Below are 6,732 nucleotides of genomic sequence, written 5' to 3'. Positions count from 1 at the left end.
ATGAGCCCCCAGTAAAATGATTTTTTAATTTTATTTTTTTTTACATTTTATTAGGGGCTCATACAACTATTATCACAATCGATACATATACATACATCAATTGTATAAAGCACATCCGTACATTCCCTGCCCCAATCATTTTCAAAGCATTTGCTCTCCACTTAAGCCCTTTGCATCAGGTCCTCTTTTTTATTCCCCTCCCTCCCCACTCTCCTCTCCCTCATGAGCCCTTGATAATTTATAGATTGTTATTTTGTCATATCTTGCCCTATCCGGAGTCTCCCTTCCCCCCCTTCACTGCCATCCATCTCCCAGGGAGGAGGTCACATGTGGATCCTTATAATCAGTTCCCCCTTTCCCACCCACTCACCCTCCACTCTCCCCGCATCGCCCCTCACACCCCTGGTCCTGAAGATATCGTCCACCCTGGATTCCCTGTGCCTCCAGCTCCCATATGCACCAGTGTACAACCTCTGCTCTATCCAGTCCTGCAAGGTAGAATTCGGATCATGGTAGTTGGGGGGAGGAAGCATCCAGGATCTGGGGGAAAGCTGTGTTCTTCATCGGTACTACATCGCACCCTGACTGACCCATCTCCTCTCCTAAACCCCTCTGTGAGGGGATCTCCAGTGGCCGACAAATGGGTTTTGGGTCTCCACTCTGCACTTCCCCCTTCATTCACTATGGTATATATACCATATATATATAAATATATACTTTTTACATGATGCCTTATACATGGTCCCTTTGGCACCTCGTGATTGCACAGGCAGGTGTGTTTCTTCCATGTGGGCTTTGTTGCTTCAGAGCTAGATGGCCGCTTGTTCACTGATTGTGATAAGAGATGTACGAGCCCCTAGTAAAATGATTTTTTTAAAGGTTCCAGTTACAACTTTTATTGAAAATTAATTTTATATATATAAATGATATATTTTTAAAATCCATATTACTGATACATGCTGACCTTTTATACAAGAATTATTTTCATAATGGCATGAAGGCATAGCAGCAACTGTATCCGCTAAAACCGTCGACAAGGTTTCCTGGTTTCCCTGAGTCCCACCTTGTTATCTGGCTTTGATAAGGTACATTTCCCACTTTCTATCGCTCTCCATTAATGGGAAATATGAATTTTTCTTCTCTGACAGTTTTCCACTGGACACAAACTCCAGCTATCACAGGTTTAACTGTTAGTTTTAAATGAAATGTTTGCTTGAGAGTCGGACCTCTAGTGCCCTCTGGTGGAATTTCATGAGACTGGCAGTTCTAAAAATGTAACTCAGGCTCTATACCACATACTGCATAAAGTGAAGTATTCCTAATTACTTGCCTATTTAATTTTGACAAGTTGTGATTTGCTGCCTTTCCCTATGTCTTGGAGAGAGGCAAATTCAGAGGTGCCCCACCTGGCCACCTGATAGTCAGACTCCTAAGAAGACCTTCTTCCTAAGTTTGTATCATCTTCTTTTCAAACCCAAAACAAAACCTGTCACCATAAGCAAGATAAATAATATGGGAAAATATTTAAGTAACCAGGTTATAATCCAGACCAAGAAAGATAAAGAGGGCAGTTTAGAAAGCAATAAATGCTTCTTATTGGTCCCTGATTCTTCATTCTGTCTCTGTACACTCCTGTGATAGGTAGGCTTATTGTGCCAGCCTGGCCAATAAACACATGTGGGATTGAAGGGAAGAGAGAGATAAATGTCTCAGGGAGCCTTGTCTTTCTTGTCTCTCGCTCTTTGATCATCAGACCAATATGCAGCTGCTTTGCTTGTTCTGTGCTTCCATTTGCAAGCTACACTACCTGTGGGACAGCTAGCCCATGGACTGTGTCGCTGTAATTTGAGGTTCCTTCAATACCTGCTTCGCCACCCTACTGAAATATACATCGCTTGAGCTGGGGACTGTCGGACCCTGTCATCTGGCTGACTGCTGGTGACCTGCCTTGCTGTTTGCTGCCTGTGTCTGGATAGCCTGAGATGCTCTACAGAGGACTACCCGGCGGCCCTCAAGACTTGAAGGACTGCCAGTGTATTAGCTGTCTCACGGGAGTGAGTTGCACTGAGCCATTTGTACTGCTTTGTAGATTAATTAACTGTTTATTTGTTATGTTATATATCTATCTGTATAAATATATCTAAAATTATTGGTGTCCTGGTTTTGTTTCTCTAGAGAACCCTGTCTAACATACTGTCCACAACTTCTTGGGCAGGCAGACCGTGCTGTCAGGTTTCCATATGAGGCCATTTCCAGAAGGAGACGTCAACAGAATCTAAGTTCATTCTCCAAAAGGAACCCCTGGGACTTCAGGTTCTTCGATTCTCCTTGTATCTATGTGCCCCTCTATTGCTGTTCCGGACAACGCACAGAAGGGCAAGATCTTGATCAGCCCGTGAATTCAGTGTTGTCTTACACAGCATTTGCTCCAAGTCTTTACGTTTCTGTCAGAATGCCTTACTATCTGTCTTGAAGCCTTCTACTTCTCCTACATCCATGAGTTCTCCAAGGCGTCCTCCATAGACAGCATTTTGTCATCCCCTGTAGACGTTTCCCCGTCCTTTCAGTGTGAGGCTTAAAGATTTCTCTCTTCACACCTTCCTCCTCTTGAATTCTGGTGAGTTCTTCTTCTAGGGAAATGCCCTGCCCTTGATACATGTTAGAAAGATGTTTCTCTTCTATTAACTTATCCTTCGGGATCTTACCATATTCCTTTGGGTTACGATGACTCTGATGTACAACTGGACAAGCTTCTCCGGTCGTATCTTCTCTCGTCTCACACTGCAGCTTGTACGGCTTCATCTTTGATGCCAAACGATCCTTTTCAAGGAGCCATGACCTCTCCTTCTGCTAGTTTTCAAATAGGACTTTCAGAGAGAGTCTTCAGTGCTCTCACAGAGCAGCGTGTGGGTGTGAAGGAGACTTTGGGTCCGCTCTTTCTTTTTCTCTCGATCTCTCTGATGCTGAATGTGTATTCCCTCAACGGGAATCCACCTTCCAAGAGCCCTCCAGCTTGTTCTCTAGAAACTTGGTCTCTGCTTCCAGCTGAACCTGCCGTGTTTCCATCCCGACAGGCCAGCAGCAGGTCAGGTGGGTGGCCCCTACTTCCATTCCCTTCTGGCCCAGGGGATAGCTGTCTGTATGTCTCCTTGTATTGCTCAGACCTCTCTTCCCTCTCTCTCATTGCTGGTCCACTGTTGCTTACTTTGGGATCTGCTTTAAACATTGAAAGTCAATCTGTTCATGTCTCCTTACAGTGTGTGTATCTTTTGAAGAATGGTGACTTTGTGGGGAGACTCTTTATAAAATTGGTCACTTCTTGTTCCCACAAGAGCCAAGAGGCTTTAGATCTTTTGCTGGTCTTCTACCTCTCTGATTCTCATTCGGCCAGTTTCTGAGTAGAGGCGTAAGACAGTTCCGGGGCCTGGAAAAGGCAGGTCTGCCTGTCACGGAGAGCTTTCTGCAATTCAGCCATCTCTTCCGCCCTCTGCGGAAATCCATTCCGTTGATGCTGTCTTCCACAGCTTCTTTGTATAGTTCCCGTTTCTTCAGTGGGTCCTCCTGCTGTCCCACACTGGCCCATCTTCTTTTGGAAATATTCCAGCAGCTCTTGGGAAGGGCAGAGGGTGGCCAGGGAGTCTGCGGTGGAAGGCAGGGGCCGTGACACCACTGAATCTGAGAAACACGTGCCCCTCACTGTTCACAACCACTGACTCTGCAGGAGAACAGGGGTGTGAGTTGGGGTGAAACTCATGCTGTCTTTGTGACACCTCTTTCTATAAAGCTTCTTCAAATTGGATCAATTTGTTCTGGTCATAGCAAACTCCACACCTAGCTTCGGAATCAGAGAAGCCAACTGAAAACAAAAGTTAAACCTGAAGTTTTCTATAAATTTTAAAATTAGTTCCTTGTTGGATATATTCATTGCCAAATAATTTTCAAGTCTACGTTTTTCTTTTAATCTTGTGAAAAGTCTTTTCATATGCATAAGTATTTAACTTTTAGAAAGTCTCAGTCTCTTGTTTATCTTATGCTGTTTGTCCTTTTGTTTGTTGTTTGTTTGTTGTGTTTAATAGTCTATGCCACAAATTAGGACCCCTAAGTTTGTATCTATTTTTTTGTTTGATGATCTTTATAGTTCTGGACTTTATATTTGGTTTTTGACCTATCTCGACTTACTTTTATTTATATATAAAATAGATAGATATAGATATAAATATCTTGTAGATATAGATATCTATATATAGATATATAATGTGAGATATGATCAGTTTCATTTTTCTGCAAACAGTTATTCAGTTTTGCCAGAATCAGTTGTTACAGCCACGATCTTTTCCTTATTTGTCTTTCTGTCAAAGGTCAGCAGTCCGTGTCTGTCACTGAGTCAGTACCAGGCTGTGGTGACTACCATCGCTGTCTGGTATGTTCTGATATTGGGAAGTGTGAAACCTCCTTTTCTTTTTTCTTCAGTTGCACTTGGCTCTCTGGAATCTCTTTCCCGTCCTGGTAAAGTTAGTGGGTTTATCTCCTTAAAGAATTTCCATGGAACTTGGATCAAGATAGCCTTATACTTGCACTTAATCCTAGCTCCCATCTAAGAACAATTAATTCGTATGACATGGCCCTGCCCGATGCCTGCCCTCGTGAAGGAAGCACAGAAAGTGCGGGTGCTACAGTAAAGTGTGGTGAAGAAACCGGATGGTGCCTGGCTATCAGGTAGAATAGTGTCTGGGGTATTAAAGGTTTGTTCCCAAACAAGCAGCCATCTAAGCGAAATGGCAACTACGTCCCTCTGGAAGAAGCACACCAGCATCTGTGACCTAAGGACTGTAAACGATATCACCCAAAGGCGCGGGAGAGAATAGTATCAGAGCTTAAATTGTGATATTCTGGTTTTCAAAAGGTTATGGATGACAGTGAAATCCCAAAACATATTAGTGAGATTTACACAGGAAATAAGCTTCTGCTGGTTTCCATCTAACCATAATTGAGGGATAGGAATAAACTGGTTACTAAACAGAGTAATGGAGAGATGACTCTAGATCAAAATTATGAACCTGACCTGAAGGGTTAAAACTCTGTCACTTGGTCTCCCCTCTGATACACTTTGGACTAGAGATGATTTTCAATGAAATGTGGATTTTCTTTCCCTTTCCTTCATATTGGGGTTTCTCTCTGATGGTTTTGTCAGAGAGGGCAGCCTTCTTGACTCTTTGTTATGTGTCTGTCTGTTTTCGGTATATGAAACTCAGGATTGATGAACCTATAGAGAAACACCCAGAATACGTGCTCCTGAGAGGGAGAAGAAAGAAATGGAAGCTGAGATCCAGAAGTTCAAAAAGGAGGAAAATAGTTTTACGTGGATTGTGGTAGCAATGACAATGCTGCTTGATGTGATTGACTATGGAATGATATGATGTCTGGATGAGCTCCTAATAAAATGATTCGGGGGGGGGGTGGAATCAACCAATTTGACACATTGAAAAAAAATAGCCTTATATCTATAAATCCCTTCAGTGTTGCCCTTTTCACGGTGCTATCCCGTTTCATCCATGCACATGGTATAGACTGACAAACCTCTGACCGCAGCGTTGCTCACTTTGGGGTTGTGAGGTTGAGACATCGAGTCGGTTCTTTCTCCGGTTGATGTCTCCATTTCTTGCTGCAAATGGACCCATGTAACAAGGGCTTGGCATGTTCCATTTCCACTCTCGTTCTCACTGGCTGTGTCCCAAAGGTTTGCTGTATTTTGTTCTCATTTGCTTGTGGGATTGTTTTATATCAAGTTTTATTTCTTCTATTACCCAGTAGAAATTAAGCAGAGTATTATCCAATTTTTCATGCGTTTGTTTTTCTGTTTTGATCTTCCTATTATTGGTTTCTAATTTTGCATAATTGTGATCCGAGAAAATGTTTTGTATTATTTTTCTTCTTCTGGAGATCAATTTCAGTATCACTTGTGGTATTTCATGTGGGTCCCATGTTTTTAAGGTTTGATTATTGAACCACATATGATGAAAACTATGAGAACTCTGAGAGTTCACTTTTCAACATGATACATAAATGCTGGAGAGACAAACTGTTCATATGGAGATATTTTGCATCATATCACACTTTTAAAAATCTGCTTATAAGTGATCCGTGGAATTCAAATGCAGGTCGTTACAAGGATCAGCTATACTTTTAACCTGTGTCTTCTATCTTCTCTCAACTTTCTTGGTAAAACACAGATGAGAGGAGCTGATACCAAGGGTTCAAGTAGAGAGAAAATGCTTTGAAAAATGATGATGGCAACAAATGTGCAAATGTGCCTGACACAATGGATGAATGTATGGATGTGATAAGAGATGTCAGAGCCCCCAATAAAAATATTAATAAAAAACACAGAGATGAAATAAACAACTATAAAAAACCATCTTTCATGTCAAGGCCAGAAAAGGAAGCCTTGTAAGAAAATATGAGTATAATTTCTTGCACTGACTATGGAAGGATCTTGATGGTGGAGCTTGGGAGCTAATTGAAGGATGAGTGAGTAGAATACACCAGTCATTCATGGGAGAAAGAGGTGGCAATCTCCTTCTATAAAGAGGTAAAGCTACAGAAACTCTACGTGATAGTTCCACTCTATCCTATGGGGTGAGTTGATGTTGACTCAGCACCACACAAGAATGGTCTAGATGGTTAACGTGCTCAGATGCTAACCAAAAGTGTACAGGTTCAAGTTCAATTAGT

At 42.1% G+C, this 6,732-nt stretch overlaps 1 pseudogene; it reads right to left on the bottom strand.

The window, feature by feature from the left end:
* Positions 1 to 2,265: 2,265 nt before the first annotated feature.
* Positions 2,266 to 5,623, bottom strand: LOC142449320 (coiled-coil domain-containing protein 77-like; annotated as a pseudogene).
* Positions 5,624 to 6,732: the final 1,109 nt, after the last annotated feature.

Source organism: Tenrec ecaudatus, chromosome 5 (genome assembly GCF_050624435.1).
Source record: "Tenrec ecaudatus isolate mTenEca1 chromosome 5, mTenEca1.hap1, whole genome shotgun sequence".
NCBI lineage: Eukaryota > Metazoa > Chordata > Mammalia > Afrosoricida > Tenrecidae > Tenrec > Tenrec ecaudatus.
This window is presented reverse-complemented; position numbering and strand designations above follow the sequence as displayed.